This window comes from Homarus americanus, unplaced genomic scaffold, assembly GCF_018991925.1.
Source record: "Homarus americanus isolate GMGI-L3 unplaced genomic scaffold, GMGI_Hamer_2.0 scaffold9110, whole genome shotgun sequence".
NCBI lineage: Eukaryota > Metazoa > Arthropoda > Malacostraca > Decapoda > Nephropidae > Homarus > Homarus americanus.
Window position 1 is genome coordinate 300001 of NW_024714006.1, and position 24228 is coordinate 324228.

A 24228-nucleotide genomic window follows, 5' to 3' on the forward strand; every position below is an offset into this window, starting at 1 on the left:
ACCTCTCTCAGTTCCTCCCCTCCCCCCTTCCCTCCTCTCTCACTCTCTCCCCTTACCTACCTCTCCCATCTCCCCTTTCTCTCCCCCGTCATCTCCCCGTTACCCAGATCACCTTCCCTCCCATCTTCCTCCTCCTTCTGCCCCCTCTTACCCCATCCTCACCCCCACCCCACCTCCATCTCCCCTGCTGTGCGTGACGATGTTGGTCCGACAGTGATAGAGCTATTATTTACTTACTGGCAACTCTGGCCCCAGTTACCACACAGTGCATTCTTTCGCCTCACGCAACCCACCCATGATCTCCTCCCCCTCCTCCTCACGCTCTTGTTATTGTTAGTTTTTGTTCTTGTTTATCCGTCTTTATTGCTCGTTCGTAATCCGGAATGTCGGTAATTGTTTTGTTTTTTGTTTTTGTTATTTTCTTTGTTATTCGTGTGTGATATGGATTTTCAGTGGTGCTTATATTTAGTCTGTGGTAATATGTATGTATGTATGTATGTATGTATGTATGTATGTATGTATGTATGTATGTATGTATGTAATAATAATAATATTAATTAACGGTTTATTGAAAGAGCATGGCAGCTGTAACGTTGAAAATGTACAGTTACATAATGGGGAATGGGTCTCTTGATTGACAAATAATATACAAGTAACATAAGTGATACAAATATGATATATAATAACTAGGTGGGGAGAAGGTCATACTACAAGGCATTTCAACACAGTGACAGTGCAAAAAGATAAGATTGGCTGGGAGTGAATACACTGGTTGATTACGAGTTGTTGATAATTTTTACATTGGTTTGGACTGGGCTGTTCTTATAGTGATCAGTACGTGCTCGTATGGGCTGGATGCGGTTGTGGTGTCGAACAGCAATTCGCGGACTAGGGATCTCGGGTGGTAGTAGGAGCCGGTGTCGGGGATGGTGTAGAAGCTTCTCCCCAAATTTTCAGATGAGGTCGTGGTGATGGTCAGTGAGAGTCGAAAGGGTCAGTGTGTTGAGCGCTTCTTGATATGTGGAGTAGGAAGGGGAGAGAATAATTTTGCATGCCCTCTTTGCACTTATTCTATGTATGTGTTTGTTGTGTGGCATTTAGGAGGAAGACCAGGTAGGGAGCATAGGTGAGCTGGAAGTATGAATGTTGAGTAAACACTGAGGCTCGGGTGCAGGAACTCCGAGGGACTTGAGTCGGCAGAGGAGGTGGAGACGGAAACTGGAGGATTTGACAACTTCACTGACGTGTGTTTTCCAATTTAGTTTTGGTTATAGTGACGCCGAGGAGCTTAGCGGAGTCTACAACCTGGAGTGTGTTGGGGCCCAAAGTAATGGACGGAGGTGGGACAGCGTCGGAGGAGAGGTTGATGTGCATAACCATGGTCTTGGTATGGTTGATGGTGACGTGATTGTTGGTGGCCCAATTTTGGAGACTTCAATAAATCCTGGAGGGCGGTGTAGTCGGGAGCAGAATTGTTGACACTGATCCCAATGGTGGAGTCGTCGACATATTTCCAGCGAGCAGGGGTTTCTCTTAGGGCATAATTATTAAGCATAAAGCAGAGCGGTCCCATCTTGGTGCCTTGGGGGATGCCACAGGTGAGTGACTGAAAGTGGAGACAGTCCTCAAGGCATGCACAGCGGCGTCGGTCACTAAGGAGTCTGTAAGCCATGGTATAAGACTTCTTCGAAACCCAGGGTCGATAGCTTTGTTGGTGATTAAATTGTGGTCGACTAAGTCAAATGCTTTGGTGAAGTCAATGAAGGCGACAGCAACAGACGTCTTTCGCTTTTCCAGATGTATGTATGTATTTATGTATGTATGTATGTATGTTTGTTTGTATGTATGTATGAGATACTTTGTTATAAGTGAGAGATAAAGAGATGTTAATGGGTAAATATTCATGGTAGGAAGACTAGGGGAGGGAAGAGACCGAGATGGACGAAGCAAATTCAAAGCTGTATTTTAGTTTGGTAATAAATAATAATAATAATAAGAAGGAGGAATTTTCTTAATTAGTGTACATAGGTAGTAGGCAGTTATCAAACAGGGAGGTACTCTCTCTCATCATCCATCCCTCCACCTCTTGTAGTTTCTGTCTTCCTCTCCTTACCTTCCTTCTCTATTCCTCTCCATCTATATTCCTCATTACATCTTGCTTCTCTTTAATGTGACGCCATCATCATCATCATCTGTCCTTCCATTAACCTTTAGTATAATTTCCTCTCCTTCCTCCTCCCTTTCTCTCTCTCCTTCCCTAATTGCTTTTTCCATCCCTCCTCCTTCCCTCCTTTCCCTACTTCCTTCCAAACGTCTGTGACATACATTATCCTCCACTATATCTCCTTCTTTCCTTCCTTCCCCTCCTCCTCCTTCCCTCCTTCCTTCCCTCCCCTTTCCCCTCCTTCCCCTCCCCCTTCCCTCCTTCCTTCCTTCCCTCCCCTTCCCTCCTTCCTTCCCTCCCCCCCTCCCCTCCTTCCTTCCCTCCCCCCCCTTCCCTCCTTCCTTCCCTCCCCCCCTCCTTCCTTCCCTCCCTCCACCTAGGCATCTTCCTCCCTATTGTTGCCCATCACTATTCTTCACAAGTCAATATATAGTTCCCTCTTTATAGTCCATTACCGTCCAATATGACCCCTTTCCCTCTATATTGTGTAAAAGTTCCTCCCTCCCTCTTTTCTCCCTCCCTCCCCTTCCCTCCCTCCCCCCACCCTCCCTCGCCTCCCTCCGTTCGTCCATCTAGGTCCTTCCATTCTGTGTTCATCAACTCTTTTTCCCTTCTCTATATCTCTCTCTCCATCACCATTTATTCCCTTCCATTTGTATTCTTATGTGTGTCTTTCCCCATTTGTCCAAACGGTGTTTCTCTCTCTCTCTCTCTCTTCTCTCTCTCTCTCCTCCTCCTCGTCGTCTTCCCCCTCCTCCTCCTCCCCCATCGTCACGTGTCCTCAGACCATCGCGGCGGGCGTAGAGCCATATTACGTCACGCAGGCGTGATTATATTTCTGCTCAGTTACCCCTCGAAATATATATCCATACTCTTCCCACATTAAAGAAAACGAGTCTTAAATATACGGCTCCAAGGTTCTGTTTGAGGGTGAACAATTTTATTTTTATTTTATTTTATTTTTTTCTTTACCACACCGAAGGAGATTAGTATATAACTCATTTCTTTAACCATAACTTTAACCCAACAGAACGTAACATTAACCTCAATTTTTTGGTTGTCTAGGTTGAGAAAGAACACATTAAGGTTGAAGATAAATTAATAAAAAAGACGAAGAGATCTGTCCTCCACCCACCTCAGGCAACAACCCCCACCCCTCCCACCCCAGCAACCCCCCACCCCTCCCCCCAACAGCCACCCCACCCCCTCCCTACAGCCACCCCACCACCCCTCTCCACCCTACCCCGGACCATAACAAAAGTCAGCTGATTGTGTTTGTAAATAATCAACGTCTATTCGCTGTTGTCGGGTTTTATAACATATAAGTTTTCCTCCCGTAACACACTGTCTCGTTAATGTGTGTGTGTGTGTGTGTGTGTGTGTGTGTGTGTGTGTGTGTGTGTGTGTGTGTGTGTGTGTGTGTGTGTGTGTGTGTGTCTTGACTTTCTCTCTTCTCCCTCTCCTTTTGTTCTTCATCCCTCTACCACTCTTCCTCTTCCTTACCGTCCTTATCAAACTCTCTTTCTTCCTATACTTTCCCCTATCACCTTCTTCTTCTTCTTTATTGTCTCTCCCTCTTCTCCTTTCCTCTCGTTTATCCTTCCTCCTTGTCCCCTCTATATTCATTTATCCTTTCTTATTCTTATTGTGTTTTTATTCCTGTTTCCTCTCTCCCTCTTTCTTCTCATTCACTTCCTCCCTTTCTCTTATTATTCTTCATTCCTCTCTCTCTCTCTCTCTCTCTCTCTCTCTTTTTTTCTCTCTCTCTTCTCTGCCGCCTAGTAACATTACATTAGCGAAGATCTCTTACATGTGAGGAGGAAGGGAGGAGGAGGAGGGAGGGAAGGAAAGGAACAGGGAGGGTGGGAGAGGGAAGGAAGGGAATAAGATGAGGTGAGGGTGGTGTAGGGCAAATGACACCTCTGTATAAGGAGGTGGGGAGGGAGGGAGGGGTGGGAGACGGAGGGAGATGGAGAAAGATGAGGTGAGAGGTGGAGGAGGAGGAGGAGGAGGAGGGTGATGGGAAGGGAGATGATGTGGGGTGAAGGGAAGGGAGGGAACAGGAAGGAGGGAGGAGGAGAGGAGGTGAGAGAAATCTAAATAGGAGGAGAGTTTAGGTTGCAGCAAATAATAAACACAACGCACGTTACAAGGACACACTACTACTACTACTTTGCTGTCACTCGGAATCAAGTATGACGATCATCCAGCTATGATACAATGATATGAGTTATTAGGGATGTCACCTTCATTGGTGAGCTCTGAGGTGACTAAAGAGGTCGATATGGGACCGGCAGAGTTGTTCACAGATGTTGCAACTTGTGGAGAACTACATCTAGTGCGGGAGGGGCGGCGGCAGCGTTTTTCCGGCGTTGGCGCTTGTCTGCCTCTGTTTGCAGTCGGGCTAATTCGAAAGTATTGACACCTCATGTAGTGCTCCTGCAATCGTTACGGTGTGGAGTAATCGTCTCCCAGGTGAGGGGGTCGATTTGGCACTTTTTCAGGTTTGTCTTAAGACTATCCTTATACCTTTTCAGTTGTCCGCCGGCGTTACGTTTACTATTCGTTAGGTGACTGTAAAGTAGATGCCTTGGCAGTCTACTGTCACCCATGCGGGTAACATGGCCAGTCCAACGTAGTTGTCCATAGATAATGGTAGCCTCGATGCTCCTACAGTTGGTGTCAGCGAAAATACTGGCATTTGTTCTCTTGTCTTCCCAGCGAACTCAGAGGATGGAACGTAGACTACGTTGGTGAAAGTTTTCAAGTGCCCTGAGGTGCCTCCTGTATGTGACCCATGTCTCGCTGCTATATAGCATTGTGCAAGACACTGCCGTTCATACCATCGTGGAGTTGCCTCACCATGGCGATGAATTTAGATGGGCAGCCAAAACGGCTGAGGGTCCACCAGAGAGCTCCCTGTTGACCGAGTCGAAGGCCTTGGTTAGGTCGATGAAGGCCATGTACAGGTCATGACGTTCTCTGCACTTTTCCTGTATCTGGCGGGCAGCAAAGATCTTGTTAGTGGTGCTGCATGATTGCCTAAAGCCACATTGAGATTCTGGGATAAATTTTTCCCCCTCAGGAAGAAGTCTGTTTAGGAGGACTCGGGCGAAATTTTCCAGCTACGGATAGCAGTGAGATCCTGCGGTAGTTGCCACAGTCTGACCGGTCTACCTTGTTCTTATAAATATTGACGATGGAGGCGTCTTTTAAGAGCTTGGGTGACTTCCTCCTCCACCCATATATTCTCCAGGAGAGAGTGGATACGGCTGGTAAGCAGAGGTCCTCCTGCTTTATACACCTCGGCTGGGATTCCATCAGGCCCTGAGGCTTTGTCATTTTTCATGTTTGATGGCAGTAGCTACCTCATCCAGGGATGGAGGATAGCTGAGGTGCGTCAGCTCTAGATGCTGAGGGACCTGCTGGGTAGTCAAGACATTCACATCGGTGTTTCGGTTCAGCAGCAAATGGTAGTGCTCTTTCCAGCAGTGAAGATTGCCTTCGTCTTTAATTAGGGAGTTACCGTCGGATGAGTAGAGGGGGGCTGTGCTACGAGTGATTGGCCCATAAAATGTTTAAGTGGAATTGAAAAAAAAATCACACATCTTGTGCCGATCTACAATTTTTGTTGTTTCACATGCTTTATTTTTAAAACAGTAGTTCCTTAGATTGTGAAATCCCGCTGGGCCGCCGCTTTCTTCTTGCGGAAGGTATCAACTTTTGTCAGAGACTGAGGGTTGTTCTGCCAGTCAGTTACAGCAGCTCGTTTATCATCGACGAGTACATTGATTTCCGGGTCATTTTCCTCAAACCAGTCCTACAACACACACTACAATACAACACACACTACAATACAACACACACTACAATACAACACACACTACACTACAACACACATTCAATACACACTACAAAACACTACTACACACACACTACAACAACATTCTACAACACTCAACAACACACACTACAACACACTAACCCATCGATGTTTGGGATACAGGAGGAGGTAGGCCGTGATAGGTCGCAATAGGGAAGATTTATGACCAATCAGGATCGTCGTTAGTGTTGGCCCCTAACCTCTCAGTCGACCAATGGGAGTACATTTGTTCCCGCACAGCTAGCTTCCGCCCTAAAATATACATCCTCGTTGGAATGTATATTGATTATGTATAAAAATATGTGTATTGTTCTTGTGTATAAATGTATATTGATTTGAAGGTAAATGTGATTACTAAGTGGTTAATGTCACGGTATGTTAACATTAACCTTTGTCATATCTAGAAGTTATTGTTTTGATATCGTAATTTTATCCTGTGTATATAAGCTCTCTCTCTCTCTCTCTCTCTCTCTCTCTCTCTCTCTCTCTCTCTCTCTCTCTCTCTCTCTCTCTCTCTCTCTCTCTCTCTCAAAAATGATTAACGTTTGAAATTCGACTGGGAGTTGATGCGTCGTGTGGCACTGTGTTATGTGAGTGTGATGAGTGTGGCACTGTTTTAATGGCATTGTGTTCTGTGTATGGCCGTGTCGTGTGGCACTGATTTGTGTATAGGGGGGGGGCACTGTTCTTACTGGCAATGTGTCGACGCTAGCCTTACACAAACAGATGTGGCGATTTGTGGAATTAGGTGGTTGTGGGGATAATTACCTTGTTTTAGTGAGACTGATTGTCGGCTCTCTCTCTCTCTCTCTCTCTCTCTCTCCTCTCCTCTCCTTCCTCTTCCCTTCCCTCCTCCACCCTCCCTTCTCTTCCCTTCTCATTCCCTTCTCCCCCTTTTCCTTCTTCCCCCTCCTCCCTTCCCTCCTCTTTTCCTTCTCTACCCATACTTTCCTCCCTCCTCCCCTTCCCCTTTCCCTCTTCCCTTTCCTCCTCCAATCCCTTGCTCCTACCTCTTCCTCCTCTCCCCCTCTCCTCCTCTCTCTCTCTCTTCTATGTATTTTGCATTTAAATTAACCAATATTGCTCCCCTAGTGGCGGGGAAGATTCGCCCACTCCCCGAAAATATTCCCTCCAAAAATCTTCCCTGGGGTAAAAATCTATATTGGGATAATCTTGTCCTCTCGTACCATTTCCCAATATATTTCCTCCAATATTTTCCTTAATAATTATTCATGGTATAATTTCCCTATTCCCCAATTTTTTCCCTTTTTATCAATATATTTCCCTAAGATTTTCCCCCAAATTATCCCTTTCATTTTTAACTATTATTTTCTTTCACAATATTTCCCCCATTATTTCTACCTAATGTCTTTTCTTAATTGTTTTTCCCTATATTTTCACACAATGTTATTTTGGTGTGTGTGTGTGTGTGTGTGTGTGTGTGTGTGTGTGTGTGTGTGTGTGTTAGTAAATCATCATCAACACCATCATCATCATCATCATCATCACCATCATCATTTTTTTTATAACTATAAGTTGTTTTCGAGTTTTGGTTTTAGGTTAAATAAAAACTGTACATTATTTTTTACCACAGATTTTGGGGGAGTGAATTTGGGTTGTGGAGAGAGAGAGAGAGAGAGAGAGAGAGAGAGAGTCTTACCAATACGCTGCTGGTGATCCTGTAGAAGTGTAGAAGGATTGAGGAGAAGAGAGAGGAAGGAGAAAAGAGAGAGAGGGAGAGGAGGAATCAGGAATCCTTACACAAAAGAATCCTCTCCTCACCTCCTTCGACTCTCATCCTTTGAAAGCGAGATCATCCCCAACTCCCCCACTTCTTTCTCACACTATGCCTCCCGAACCCCTCCCTCCCCCTATCTCCCGCCTCCTCCTACCTCCTCATCCAAACCCCTGGCTCCCTCACCTCACCCTTCCTCTTAATCCTCCCTCCTTCCACCCAACCCCTCTCCCCTCTCCCCCCCTCCCCCTACATGAAACCCCTACACACCAGAACTTCCTACATCTTGTCCTACTGAGGTCTGGCTTTGGGAGGGGAGTGACTTCTTTCCACACACACACACACACACACACACACACACACACACACACACACACACACACACACACACACACACACACACACACACACACACACACATACATATAGTAAGGTTGTTCAGGTGGGAATGGTCGTTACTGAGTACAGACAGGAGGAAAAGAGGTATTTCGACCCCCGTGATGGTAACAGTGTCCCAGGGTCAGGTCAGGTCAGGTCAGGTCAGGTCACATGTCGGCACTAAGAGGGGTGGTCAGTGCTGTGTGTATTTGTATATATAACTCATACTTGGAACATTTAATCACTATAACAAATTCTATAACTGTTTTTTGTGTAAAGGTCATGAGGTCAAAGGTCAAGGTCACAGCATTGAAAACGTCACCCCTCCCGAAATGCAATATGGTTATAGGTCTTTGTGGAATGTGGATGCCATATTGGCCACCATGTTTGTGAGTCTTTCTTGAGTGAGTCAGCTGTTATCTGGATTAATTATTGCTAAAAATTAACCTATGAATTTATTATTATTACTATTACTACTACTACTACTACTACTACTACTACTACTATATACAGCTGTGTATACAAAGTTATAGTGCTGATATAACTGTAATTTTATATACATCAAGTCAAATTGTGTGTGAATGAACAAATCTTCCATTATAATCAATTTACATAATACATTTAATCAGTGTCTTCATTACTAGCGTCTTGTATTGAGTGTGTCCGGCCACGTGTTGTCAGCAGCTTCACATAAATCACTTTCCCCACACACAACACACTAATCCCGCCTCCCCACACCACCACAGCCTCACCTCACTAATTCAATGATGGCGTCTGGTGCTGGCTTCTGGGGCGTTATGACTGACGCAAGATGATAGCCATCTTTTGGGGCAGCCGTATATGTCTGCAGGTGGAAGACTGGTGCGCGGGTTGCTGGCTTGTAATTATATCATTTTCTGTTAATTTGGTCTGTGTATGAGGTACATTAGAGCAGCTTGTGTTAGACGCAGTTTCTTTTTTGGCTTCATCTTGATAACGTGTGAAGAGATGCCACCATGAGTCTGTTGGTACTGACGTTTGAGGTGACAGACGACTTCCACCAATGATCTCAAAGGTGGCATCTCATATATCACATTTTCCATCGTTCACTGAATACTTTTTGATCAGTGGTCACGTGATCACCTGTAATGTTATATGACCTCACACGACTCTTAGTTGAAGGACCACAGTTCTTTATCCTTCCTTGAAATGCTTCAGTACTGTACCTGGTGATATAAGTACTCGCTAAGACATGATTTTGTTTTAGGGTTGTTTAAGAATGTCGTCAGTGTTGACCTGCTTGGTGTAGAGTCGACACAAACTGATTCTTCGTTTGTCTCCACCTCAGTGCCCCGCCGCCCTCTTGTGTCTTGTCTGAGTGAGGCGCCAACAGTGTAATGATCAAATATTACATGGACGCTCTCATATTCTGCGGCTTTGTTGTGTAAAAAAACTGAGAAACACTTTGGACAGATCCTGGCAATTATACATGTGACACTGTCTTGAGGAAAGTTGTTCACCTACCACCACGTCCTGTGTGTTCCTCCGCTGGGGTTATTATCAGGATTGTTTGGGGACAGAGTCTTCACCAACTGGTCTTCAAGAATATGTGTCAGGTTCTTATCATTGACTGGGAGAAGAGAATCATCTACAGTGATCTTGGTACTCCAGGAAGTTAAAAGTTACTGACTGAGTGTTGGACATCACTACCTTGTTGCCGTCACCATCCTCACTAACATTGACAGGTTCTCCATCAGTTCAACAACCTCGCTGCCAACTTTGGTCAGGACTGTTGTTCCTCTCCAACTATATGTCAATAGTTGCAGCTTCATCAACGCCTCCCACAGACTGACCTCCTGGCATTTAACTCTAGTCTTCACAAAATCAGTGGCCACTTCTTTACCAACTGTATACTGACGGGTGACAGCCTTGTGGAGGTATACTGTTGCCTCGATCAGTGTTGGGTGACTTTATCTTCTTGGTTCTCGACTCCTGCATCAGATGTTCACGAGATGGTTTGAGAGGTGAACCCTATTGTAGATTCAGGTGAGAGTCTGACAGTACAACACAAAACAATGCTGGTAAAATAGTTAGAAGTTACAGAGGAGTTTTGACTCTATTGTGTTGTGTGGCCGAGTGGAAGCTGTACACTATACATGTGATTTACTAACTAATTTATACATGATTGGGTGATAAGCACTTTAATAATTATAATCAATTCAGCAAGTCCAACACATAAACATATTGCCAACATGTCTCGTCCACTACATAAACATATTGGCAACATTTCCTACCACCGTCTATGTTCTCCAGAGTTCAAGTTATATTTCAACACAACATTTGGACAACATTCATCTTTTTTATCATTATGGTATACAACATGGCGTGGTTTATAACAGTTTAACATTTATTATTTATATTTTCTAGGATAATCACCGTCGTTATTATTATAATCTCAATATATCGACACATTCCTTTGAAAAAAAATATACCTAACCTTACATAACCTGACCTGACCAAACCGAAGAAACAATATAATTATAACTGATTTTTTTTCCTAAGTGTTTCATTTACAATATAACCTTAGCTTAATTTAATAGTAAAACTGATTTACAATAGTGTAGATTTTATTTACATTAATTTTAAGTGGATGAGAGAATTTACAACTTACAGCACTTATATTTAAACTGATTTACAACTTGTAGTATTTTTATTATAGTAATTTACAACTTACAAAACTTACAGATTTAAGTAATTTACAAGTTATATACTAGTGATTTACAAATAACTTATGTAAACAATTTAAAATTTTCGGAACACAAAAGGTTGATATATAAGTGAATAAAAGTGAGTATAAGTCAGTATTAGTGAGTATTAGTGATTATAAGTAAGGATACGTGACGAAGCAAGTGTGTGTGTGAGTATAAGTAGAAATGATTGTAAGTGAATTTAAGTAACTATGTGAGTATAAGTGAACGGGATTGAGTCTAGGTAAATATACATAAGTATAAGTAAATAAAAATAAGTATGAGTGAATAAAAAGTAAGTGTATGGTATTATAAGTGAATACAAGGGAGGTATAAGTGAGTATAAGTGAGTATAAGTCAGAGTAAGGGAGTAGTTAGTACAATTAGTGGAGATGAGTGTACTGTACTGATGAACACCAGCTGTACAGTACTACCTTAGTGACGGCCCGCTGGTTCGGTGAGTGGGAGTGAGAGGGAAGTGGGGGAAAAAAAGAGGAGTTTGTTTTGATGGTGTGGAGTGTGTTGTGAGAGAGAGAGAGGAGTGGGGAAGGAAGTGAGAGGGGAGAGTAGCGTTAGGGGGAGGAGAGAGTGAGAGGGAATGATTGAGAGAACTGAGAGGGAGAGAGAGAGAACAAAACCAAAATGTAAATAGTTGTAAAAGACACAGACAGACAGAGAGAAAAGCACCCCTCCCCCGACCAGTTTGAAGAGAGACTAAGCCCACCTTCTCCCCCCCTTCTTCTCTCACCACACAGGGGTTTGAAAAGCCTCTTGGACCTCAGCTTAACTACCGAGAGAAGGAGAAGGACATACTAGATGAGCTGTTCCAGAAGAGTCATTACGACAAGCGAATTAGGCCTTCAGGTGTCAACGGAACAGGTGAGTGTCTTCCTCTCTTCCTCTCTTCCTCCTCCTCCTCCTCCTCCTCCTCCTCCTCCTCCTCCTCCTCCTCCTCCTCCTCCTCCTCCTCCTCCTCCTCCTTTTGTTCACATTGTTGCTCAGGTGGTGAACAACAAGGAGTGGGTGTTTCTGCGTATGCGTATTGAGTTTGTTTACACTCTAGGATAGGAAAAGGAAGGGAAAGAAGAGTAGTAAGAGGAGGAGAGAGGAAGAAGAAGAGGGGGAGGAGGAGAACACAGCCAGCGCATGCGTAGTGTTTGTTTAGGTAGAGGGATATGAAGCGTTTCTACATTTTCAAAGGAAGATTTTTATCACTGAGTCAGGGATATTTTTCCTCCTCTTCCCTCCCTTGATGATGACCACATACAGTATATACGTCTCTTATACCTCACATATATATACGTGTGAAATATATAATAATATATACCTTCATATATCCCTGAAAAATTATCCCCATTTAATTCTTTAAGTATATGTATATAACTTATTCTTCAGTGTATTAACTATGTCATATATCAGTATTTATTTGTTGTCTTTATATACGACAGGTGAGGACAGGTGTACTGTATAAGATAAGGAATATAGTTTATGAATATATAATTACTGGCTATTGTGTGGCTCCCTCTTGTTGTGTGCACAGGTAATGGGGGTGAGTTGTGTACACAGGTAATGGGGGTGAGTTGTGTACACAGGTAATGGGGGTGAGTTGTGTACACAGGTAATGGGGGTGAGTTGTGTACACACCAGTAAGAATAAACTGTTCTTTAGTACCTGTTATTTGATATTTTTACAGTATACTAATTAAATGTGTACACCTACTACTATGTGTACATCTACTAATATGTGTACATCAACTAAAATGTGTACACTAACTAATATGTGTACACCAACTAATAAGTGTATTCCAGCTTATGTGTACACCTTACTAATGTGTACATCAAATAATGTGTACACCTACTAATGTGGACACCAACTAATGTGTACACCAACTATATGTGTACACAACTGATTTGTGTGCACCACCTTATGTGTACACCAACTAATCTATCTATACCTAATATATGTGTATACAACTAATTTGTGTACACCAACTAATCCGTGTACACCAGTTAAAATCCACAGCACTTATTCTGTGTACGCAATTGAGGCGTACATGACTCAATATACAGGTGTGTATTATTACTTTACAGGTGTGTTACTCATTGTACAGTTGTGTTATACATATGTGTAAGTATGTCTTAATTGGTGTGTATATTGTTCGTGACTTCGGGTATTTGAAGACTTCTGTGCTGGATACTTTTAATTTAGTCAATACTTTAGTATGGAAAGTTATAACATCAATTACACTTATGAACTTAGAATTATAAGTAGTGTCGTATAAGTTCCTTCAACATCCATTTTATTTTTGGCTGAGGGAGGATTAGTCGTGTGTGTGTGTGTGTGTGTGTGTGTGTGTGTGTGTGTGTGTGTGTGTGTGTGTCTGTGTGTGTGTGTGTGTGTGTGTGTGTGTGTGTGTGGTGGAACTAAGAGTACATGTATGTGTCTTAAGGGCGCCTCACAAAGTCAGTGTTTATTGACAATATATTTGACTATGTGAGGTTGATATTGAAGGTATTGACAATACAAAATATTGATGGAATCTCGATTGATGAGTTTCAAAAAAAATTTAATTTTGTCAATAAGTATTGACCGTGAGGCTAATATTGTCAATATTGGTCCAACATAGCGACTGGCGTCATGGAGTACACAAGTAGGCCTACTGCTGGTCTGGCTGTGTCACCTACCAAACAAAACGTGACGCTCGGGATGTGTCGTTACGGTTTAATCGAACATATAATGAATTACCAATATTATGGGAAGTTACATTAAAAGATTATATGAACAAAGTAAAGAAAAATGCCGCTTATGACAAGTTGTTCGTTATTCTCAAAAAAAGTTAGAAGATGCAGCTTGAATTAGTAGTGAAGATTACAGGTTCCGCAACTTTTGTCTCATTCAGCAGATTTGTATGAGTGTATTTCTGTCACTTAGTAAACCACTCCTTCACCACCGCTTCCGTTCATTACGTTTTTCTTCTAAAGTAAAAGCCAAGATTAAAGCTACACCAGCTTCATGACCCGACACTCTCGTGGTGACTGTCCGCGATATTAAACGTGTGTGTGGTGACTGTTGTCTATAATAAAAATAATGACCACAACATATCGTCCAGACCGTGTGAGGCGCCCTGGTACAGAACAGTAGTGTTGGGTACAAGAGACATTAAGTACATGCGTCCGTGTTTCACAGTACACAGGGATGGTGGTATCACACACACACACACACACAACCAAACCTTCATCTATCAATAAGGGAACATCCGGGGTGACTTGAGAGAGAGAGAGAGAGAGAGAGAGAGAGCAGGTGATAGGGGCAGGTGAGTGACTCGGGCCACACCCACGTAACGAAGTTGTCTTTCCATTCCCTGAGATTAATTCCATGGCCCTCTCTGGCACTGTCTACCCCTGGCACCCCTTACCCTAGGCACTGTCTACCCCCTTGTACTCCCTGGCCTTCCTTGGTACTCTCTGGCATTCCCTGACACTCCTTGGCCCTGCAGTGCGGCCCAGGCTAATTAACTCCCCCTCACCCCCACTAGTCAAGGCTGGCCACCAGGACCCTAGGCAGGGATATCCTTCACTTCTCTGTTTATTATCCTTTGTTATGTATCATACGAGGGAGCACAGTGTCTGTCTGTGTGTGTGTGTGTGTGTGTGTGTGTGTGTGTGTGTGTGTGTGTGTGTGTGTGTGTGTGTGTGTATCAATTTCGTTTTCTTGGCAAATGTCAAGCCTTGGTCGAGAGACTGTCCATTCTTGGCCAAGATACTGTCAAACGTTAGCAGAGATGCTGTCAAGGAAGCAGCCAGTGTCATAGCAGCACTAAAGAGATGTAACTCTCTCTCTCTCTCTCTCTCTCTCTCTCTCTCTCTCTCTCTCTCTCTCTCTCTCTCTCCCTCTCTCTCTCTCTCTCTCTCTCTCTCTCTCTCTCCTTCCAGGGTGCATCGGTCCTCCTGAAGAGATATTGCCGGTAATTTCCTTGTCAAATGCGAGACTAGCGTAGCGTCCAGGGCGATACTCAACTGGTTGTGTTGACTGTTGTGTTGACTATTGTGTTGACTGTTGTGTTGACTGTGTTGTGTTGACTGTTGTGTTGACTGTTGTGTTGACTGTTGTCTTAACTGTTATGTTGACTGTTGCCTCTCCGTCCCTTTAAACATGGTCGATTCTTTGTTTATTTCACACACCTTTATCAATAATTTAAAGGGAATTTTCCATTTTAAATGTTGGGAATTTTTTGGTTCAGCATTTTGAGAATTTTACTGTAATGGTCACTCACTCACTCACTCAAAACATTCCTTACTCACTCACTCACTCACTCAAAACATTCCTTACTCAATCACTCACTCAAAACATTCTCGCTTCTCCTCCTCCACTCCTCAAAACATTCCTTGCTCACTCCCCACTCCTCCCCACTCCTCCACTCACTCCTCACAGCAGAATTAAGTAAAATGGTGACGGTCTCCTGTTAATGGTAGTAGTTAAACAGTGTGTGTGTGTGTGTGTCTATAATGTGTGTGTGTGTGTGTGTGTGTGTCAATAATATTAATGGCATATTAAACAATATAATAATATATGCGCCAAAAGGCATCATTTTAATCATTCCAATCCTTGTAAATCCTCCCATGTAAATCAGTGGCCGTGGGGGGGGGAGGGGGATTTTTTACAGCTCAAAATATTTCCTGATTGTAAAAGAAACTATGTAAATATAGTTAGAATATTTACATCCTACGTCGTAAATAATATAATTGTAAGTAAGTAAATGAATATTGTGTCATTTACAGGTTTGATTGGGATGAAGGGTTGTTAATGGTGAGAGACTGGCCAATCACCATCCAGGAGGGAGGGGAGAACAGAAGAAATGAAATCAGAAGTTAATCAGTGTAATGGGAGCTCTCTCTCTCTCTCTCTCTCTCTCTCTCTCTCTCTCTCTCTCTCTCTCTCTCTCTCTCTCTCTCTCTCTCTCTCTCTCTCTCTCTCTCTCTCTCTCTCTCTTCCACCATTTACACCTTCCCCTTTATCTCTATCTCCTCCTCCTCCTCTTTCTCTTACTCTCTCCTCTCCCTCCCTCCCTCTTCCACTCTCTAATGCGTCGCTTCTACCCTCCTTGACCTCTCACAGCCCTCCACTCTCCCTCCACTCTCCCTCCACTCTCTCTCCACTCTCCCTCCACTGCGTCACTCATCCCCTTCCTCCAACAATTCCTTTCCATCATTCATTTATCTTGCATTCACGCCCCCATCCCACCCTCCTTTTTCCGCTGACTCCCTCCTTCTCTACCCTTCCCATCTCCCTTCCCTCCTTCTATCTCCCCTCCCTCCCCACTCCCCTCCCCTCCCTTCCCCTCCCTCCCCTGGGTCATTCATCACCCCCAAACTTGAAGAGACATTACCTCCCCCTCTCATGGATGTGGGGTAATGAGCTATAAGTCCCCCCCCATGATTCCTTCCTCCTCCATGAAAGATTCCCTATAGTCTAATACTGCAGAGTGGGGGGGGGTAGAGAGAGATGTCAAATACCATTATGGGAGTTTCTATGCCCCCATGACTGTAGCTCCCAGACCCCATGATTATAGCTTCAAGACCCCATGATTGTAACTTCAGACCCCCATGATTATAGCTTCAGGCCCCATGATAATAGCTCCCTATTTCATAGTTATAGCTTCCAGGCCCCATGATTATGGCTTCGAACCCCATGATTATAGCTTCCAGGCCCCATAGCTCCCAGACCCCATGATTATAGCTTCAAGACCCCTCTCTAATTATAGCTTCCAGACCTCATGATTATAGCTCCCAGGCCCCATGATTATAGCTTTCAGGCACCATGATAATAGCTCCCTGGCCCCATGATAATAGCTCCCTGGCCCCATGATTATAGTTCCAGGCCCCATGATTACAGCACACAGATCCTATAATCTGAGGGCCCACACCTCATCAGGGTACACACGTCTTATCCTTCCTTCCTTCCTTCCTTCCTTCCTTCCTTCCTTCCTTCTTTCCCTTCTTCCGTAATTACCTTCATTATTCTATTCATTCATATTTTCCCTTTGTTCCTTCCTTCTTCCCTATATTTCTTCTTCCTTCAGTTCTTCATTTATTCATTCATTTTCTCCTTCCTGCCTTCATTCATGTTCTCCTTCCTTCATTCATTCCTTCGTCTCCTTCTTTTGGTTTATTATTAATTTATATTTTTTCTTTTCTTCTTTCCTTCTTTCTTTCTTTCTTTCTTTCATATATCCATCCTTCCCTTCCTCTCTCTCTCTCTCTCTCTCTCTCTCTCTCTCTCCATTTGTTCACTTCATTAACGTTGATCTAGTAGTCTTGTTCCGTCCTTGCCACGGAGGGGAGAGAGAGGGAGAAAAGGGAGAGAGAGAGGAAAGAATAGAGAGATGGTGGAAAGGGAGTGAAGGAAGGGCATGAGGGTGGGAGGGCTTCAGAGGGGAGAGAGAGGGATCAGCCTCACCCACAGTCATGATTATATGATAAGAGGGATTGATCCGTATAGTGCTTTCCCCTCATGTATGTATGTATGTATGTATGTATGTATGTATGTATGTATGTATGTATTGTATGTATGCTTGTAGTGTCGACTTCACTTAATAACTTGAAAGAATCTCGACCTATCAAGATGGTTTTCAGTGTTCTGTGTTTACCTGAGTTACGGCCATTGATTTGGTGAGAAATTAGCTCATTCCTTTATACAGAATGTCGTGTCCATTCAATAACTTCTGATATACTTTATGGATCCAAGCCAAACTTGGTATACGACTTAATCTATTGAACTTCTAGATCCCTTTCAATACTCAACATTATCTGTATATATTTACCAGAGTTATGGCTCTTGAACTGATAAATTTGCTCCTCTGTCAGAACAATATATCGTTTCTGTTTAGTAACTCGTGAAAGAAGTTGCTGATTGAAGTGAAATTTAGTGGACATCTTCTTACCTTCAATATCTTGGTCAAGTTCAGTAGTCAGCATTTCTCCACTTCATGTCCCAGAGTTATGGCCAGATTGACTTGAAACTTTGCCCTTCCATCTGTACAATGTGTCGTTTCCATTCAGTAACTAAGGAGAGGCTTCACATGAACTCTGATACACTGCTTTATGTCATCACTATTTTGGTCGAGTTTGGTAATCAATATAGTCAACTTTATTTACTTCACCTATGGTCTGTTTGACATATTTTTATTGCCCATTCATTTGTACTAATTGTTTTGGTCTTTCAATAACTTATGAAAGAATTTACTGATCATAATCAATTCTAGTACACAGTTTTATGTCATCAATATCTAGGTCGTGTCTGATTATCAATAATTTATAATCCAATATACTTGAGTTATGTCCCCTTTAACTTAGAACTTATTTGGCCATCCCTCTGCACCGAATTTCTTGTCCTTTCAGTAACTTATAAAAGACTTTACTGAGCGAAATATAATCTTACACACGTCATCATATCATCAGTATCTAAGTCAAGTTCACTTATCAATAATATCATACTTTATTTGACAGAGTTATGGCCTGTGTGACCTAACTCCCTTGACCGTTCGATAGTTTAAGAAAGGCCTGGCCGAGTAAAGTGAAATTGATCACACCTTCACATCTATCAATAAAAAAAAGGACTTGTCTCTGTGTGTGTTCGTCTGTTCCGGTCATAACTACAAAACAGAGGAAGTTAAAGACCTGAAACTTTACACACATTTATATTACTTGATTGTTCACCTTGGTATTACTATTGACCACTGACCCCCGGGTGGCCCAGACAAGAACCAAGTATCTTCCCCGACTAAGATATCACCATAGCGATTGCAGGAGATGGTTACCCGTGTCAGGGAGGGCAGATAAAGAAGGTTATACAGCATGTACTTGACCCGAGAGAAACGAGTATATTCCAAGTATTAAATATTTAGGACGAGACCGATAATGTGAGATAAAATTTACTTGTTTTATTTTATATTGTGTTTGTGAGTTACCGATAATAACAAACACTCAGTTGGTGTTTGTTAATGGTGGGGTTTGTTGTTTTAATGGGCGTTGGTTCTATAATGGGTAGATGTGATTTATTCGTGTTAATTTTTGTTGATTGATAAATACCCAAAGTTATATAATGTGTGTGTGTGTGTGTGTGTGTGTGTGTGTGTGTGTGTGTGTGAGTAAATCAAAAGGGATTCATTGAGCCATATAGTAAGGTAATGAGAGAGAGAGAGAGAGAGAGAGAGAGAGAGAGAGAATAGACAGACTTACAAAGACACACAAAGAGACAAACAGTCAAACCTATAGACAAAAAAGACAGACTTACAGACAGACAAAAAATATAGACAATCAGACAGACAGAGTGGGTGGTACTGGGGAAATATAAAAGCCCCCCCCCTCCCCTCCCCCCTCCTCCCCGGCAGAATGATTGAGTCTCGTTCTCCTTATATTAAGTTAAACAAATGGTTCCCACGACGACCATCACGCCTGTGTACAAAATGTTGGCCATAAAACACACACTTCCATCACGCCGAATATAGCGAACATGACCGTCTGCCTCTGGGTTAGGATCCCTTTTTTATATTTTAAGAAGTTTACACACACACACACACACACACACACACACACACGGACATCACATACACACACGGACATCACATACACACACGGACATCACACACACACACGGACATACACACGAGAATTACCTGAAGATTAGCTCCCTCTCCCCCTCCCCCCTCCCCTCCCCTCCCCTCCCCTCCCCCCCCAGAGGTTTATTTCACCTGATGATTCAACACTAATGATATACCTGGGGGATATTAGATTTGGTTAGGTTTGGTTATTATTAGGTTAGATTACGGTAGCATTTGGTTTGGTTGCGTTAGGTAAGGTTATGTTAGCGTTTGGTTAGATTAGGTTTGGTAAGGTTAGCGTTTGGTTAGGTTAATATTAGGGTGTTTAATTATCAGGTGATTTAAGCTAGGGTGTCTAATCTTCGGGTCAGGGAGAACCAAGGTAAGGAAGGGGTGAGAAGGGTAAAGACAACAACAACAATAACAACAACAATAATAACAACAACAACATGTACAAAAACAATAACACAACCACAACAACTACACAAACAACAACAACAACAACAACAACAACCACCAAAACATCATCTCTATCACGTTGACTTTTTTTTCTCATTGGTTATCGCATATTAAGGCTACATCCAATCAGCGTTAAGAAACTCATAAATCTCCAGAAGGCTCAGCCAACCGTGGAGGGGGACGACCGTGACGTCATAAAGCAGGTAAACATTGTCGTGGTGGGGGTGGGGGGGGGGGCAGGAGGCGGCACTTATAGGGGAAGTTAACTCTCTCTCTCTCTCTCTCTCTCTCTCTCTCTCTCTCTCTCTCTCCTCTCTCTCTCTCTCTCTCTCTCTCTCTCTCTCAAAACATTACCTCCTATACTATAATAAGACACTCCACCCTCCCTTATCCTCCCTTACACACTCTTTCTCCTCCCTTCACTCCTTACCCCTCCCTCATACTCTCCACACCCCCTCACCACCTCCCCTTACCCCCTCCCCCTTACACCCCAGACAGGTACACATAACAGGTCTCTGGGGCTGGCGAAGGGCTTATAAGACATAAGGACAGACAGACAGACAGACAGATACAGACAGACAGAGACAGACAGACACAGACACAGAGACACGAAGACAGACAGACAGACGAACCCAGAGACACAGACACGACAGACAGACAGACAGACAGAGACAGACAGACACAGACAGACAGACAGACACAGACGGACAGACACAGTATAGACAGAGACACAGACAGACAGACAGACACAGACACAGACAGACAGACAGACAGACAGAGAAACAGGAGGCTAGACGAAAGAGCGGAGTGGAAATAATGCAACGTTGAATAATAGAGTGCAAGTGTGATACCGAGACATCGCGTGGGGAGGGGAGAGAAAGGAGAAGGGGAGAAGAGGGGGAGAGAGGGTGGAGAAGGGGGAGGAGGTGGGAGAAGAAGGGAGGGAGAAGAGAAGGTGGGATGATGAAGGGGGGAGGGAGTTAGAGGAGGGAGAGGTGGGAGAGGATATTTATTTCAAGTCGAGCACACAATATTTCACATCGCCTCTCTCTCTCTCTCTCTCTCTCTCTCTCTCTCTCTCTCTCTCTCTCTCTCTCTCTCTCTCTCTCTCTCTCTCTCCTTCTCCAGAATCCTATTAAATCGATGTTAAACCCCCTCCCTCCCCATCTCTCCTCCTCCCATCTCCCCTCACCCCACCCCCACTCCCACCCCCTCCCCCCCCCGAGCAGTTTTCTTATATTGGAGACCGCCAACTGATTGTAACCCCCTCCCCAACATCCTCTTCCCCCCTCTTCCTTCCCCCCTCCTTCCATCCCTCCTCCTTTCCCCTCCTTCCTCCCACACTATATTGTCATTACGTTACTCACTTTCTTCATTCCGCAAAATCATTTAATGTCGTGTTTTCCCTTTTTCTTATTAGTTATCAGCATCATCATGGATAACCGGCACCTAATACTGAATTAATTACACACACACACACACACACACACACACACACACACACACACACACACACACGGGGCATCATTTAAAACCTAACTTAAACAACTGATGCATTGCTGGGTCTCGATATGTCCGTAATTTCAGTCAGTTTGCCTCCCAATGAACACTTGTTAGAGGTAATTCACTTTGCTGGGGCAATTTTCTCTCAGTGTTTCTGTGGTGATCGCTACTGTTGTGTTTCTTCAGTGTTGGTCAGTGTACCGTCAAAACAATTTAGAGGAAATGAAAAGATTAACTTGTTAATTTCAAAGACTAGAGATTAGAAATTATTAAACTACATTTAGGATAATTAAAACAATAATAATAAGATGAACTAACAATCGTTAAATCAAGAATCACCACGTATTGTAAATTGTTAACTATCTGTTGGGTGAAGAGGCTGCGTTGTTTAGGTCTGACTTGAGAAGGAATTATAGAGGGAGTCCAGCATAACAAAGGTCTGTCCTGGAGGAGTGCACGTGGGAGGGTTTGAAGATCTCGATTGGTGAAAAGGTGTCCTTCTGTTGGCGGTGTGGGAGGGTCTACTGAGTTGATATTGTGTTCGTGAATGTTGGAGGTGAATGTTTGGGATGAATGTTTGGAGTGAATGTTTGGGATGAACGTTTGGAGTGAATGTTGGAGGTGAATACTGGAGACGAATGTTAGGGATGAATGTTTGGAGTGAATGTTGGAGGTGAATGTTTGGGATGTATGTTAGAGTGAATGTTGGGGATGAACGTTTGGAGTGAATGTTGAAGGTGAATACTGGAGACGAATGTTAGGGATGAATGTATGATTAAATGTTGTGGGTGAATGTTACGGTTAATGTTGGAAGTGAATGTTTGGAATAAATGTTGGAGGTGAATGTTGGAGACGAATGTTTGAAGTGAATGTTGGGATGAATGTCGGGGGAGGGTGCTGTACACGCCTTCAGGAATGACTTGTCGTAATTGGAATTCTCATTTCCCTCCTCCGCTAAATCCGTGTGAAATCGTTGTCTCTTCCTGACCTGGTGTGGTAGTAGGTGGTGGTGCTGGATGGTGGTAGGTGATGGTGGTTGTGGTAGATGATGGTGGTGGTGGTGGTGGTGGTGATGATGGGTGATTGTGGTAGTGTAATATGTGGTGGTATGATGGCGGTGGTGTTTAAGCTATGTGACTTGTATAGAAAAAGGAACAATGTATAGAGTCTCAATACGACAAAGGGGAGATTAATCCACGTGAATGATTCTGGAGAACAAATTATATTAACTGTCTCCAAAAGTCTCCAAAATATGTCTCAAAAAGTCTCCTCAAAAAGTCTCCAAAAAGTCTCAAAAAAGTATCTAAAAAAGTCTCCTCAAAAAGTCTCCAAAAAAGTCTCCAAAAGGCCAAGAAAACGAAATATTGCGGAGAAAAATATATTTACACAGTGACCCCGAATTGTTACCACAGAGGGAGGGGGGGGGTGTGGTAGGAGGGTCTCAGTCCGTGTGAAACTTGAGGTAAAGGTTAGTTTAAGACATTCAACACCGGATGAGGCACCTAGATGACCACATTCCCCCTCCCACTTCCCGTCCTTCTTCCCATCTCCCTTTCCCACCTTCCCCTTCCCTCCCTCCCCCTCCCCCCCTCCCCCCTTCCTCCCCCTCCCTCAAGAGTGTTTATATATGAGCGGTCGTGTCGCCTGACCCCTGACACTCCCTGTAGGTCATGTCAGGTCAAAAATGGATTTGCTACACCTGTGGGAGCTTGATGGGGGTGTGGGGGAGGGGGGAGGGGGGAGACAGGGAGGGATGGTGTGACAGATGTGTAGAAACTGTCACTCTGTCTCTCTCTCTGTCAGAAGTGAAATTTGTAATTGATTGTAAAGTGTTTGGACAAAAAGATCTATTTGGGAAGGACTCAACCCACTGTGTAAGGAGCATCAGTCAGGGGGGGGTGTTTGTTGGTTGTTGTTTTTAAAGTGTCTGTTTTTTATTGTGTTTTGTTGTTTTTTGGGGTTTAATTTTGTTTGTTTTTGTTTTATTTGTGTGTTATAGGGTTTTTTTGTTGTTTCAGTGTGTATTTATTTGTGTTTGTTTTTGTTTTAAGGAAAGGTATCGAATTTATTTTTTATTTCCCATAAAGGTTGTTTTCTTGTGGTAATATTTTTATAAGTAGATATTGGAGACTTGAGACAATTGTTTTATTTAACACACACACACACACACACACACACACACACCGGATCTTGTAAGTACGTGGACAGCAGTTATGGACGTGGTAAGTTATGGGCGTGGGTGGCTATGGGCGTGTGGGTGGCTATGGGCGTGTGGGTGGCTAAACAAGAGACAGATATTTAGCTTTTATTTATTTTATAATTTTCAGTTTTTTCTTCTATATATCTCTTACTTTTTGTGGATAATTAGAATCTTTAAAAAAAATTATATTGAGGTAAAGATGAACCATAGTAGACTATTATTAATGATATTTATTTATTATGGAAAGTTACCCTCCCATCCCCATTTTCTTTATTTTCTAACAGTAGCTTTTGGAAAGTTTACAAGAGAAAAAAAAGTTACAATTGGGATACGGTTTGTTGGCAATGGAGATATATATTCAGTTTGTTTTATTGTAATTTTATTTTTTGTGGAAAGGTACCCCATTTTTAGATGCATTTTCCTCTCAATTCGACCTAAGTTAAATCTTTTTAACATTTGGACTTTAGAAAGTTAAAAAAAACAAAGGAATTTTATTTGGGTTAGACTATTCTACACTACAGTTATTTAGTTTTCGACGTTTTTATTTCTTTGTAGGAAGGTACCCCATTTTCTATATACAT

General features: G+C 43.0%; 1 protein-coding gene across 2 annotated transcripts in view; it reads left to right on the plus strand.

The window, feature by feature from the left end:
• Positions 1-11644: 11644 nt before the first annotated feature.
• Positions 11645-24228, plus strand: part of LOC121875341 (glutamate-gated chloride channel-like) — a 48218-nt gene continuing 35634 nt past the window's right edge. For both annotated transcript variants that reach the window (XM_042379870.1, XM_042379860.1), the window contains exon 1: positions 11645-11765. The gene's annotated coding sequence lies outside the window, so the exon portion shown is untranslated. The remainder of the gene's footprint in view (positions 11766-24228) is intronic.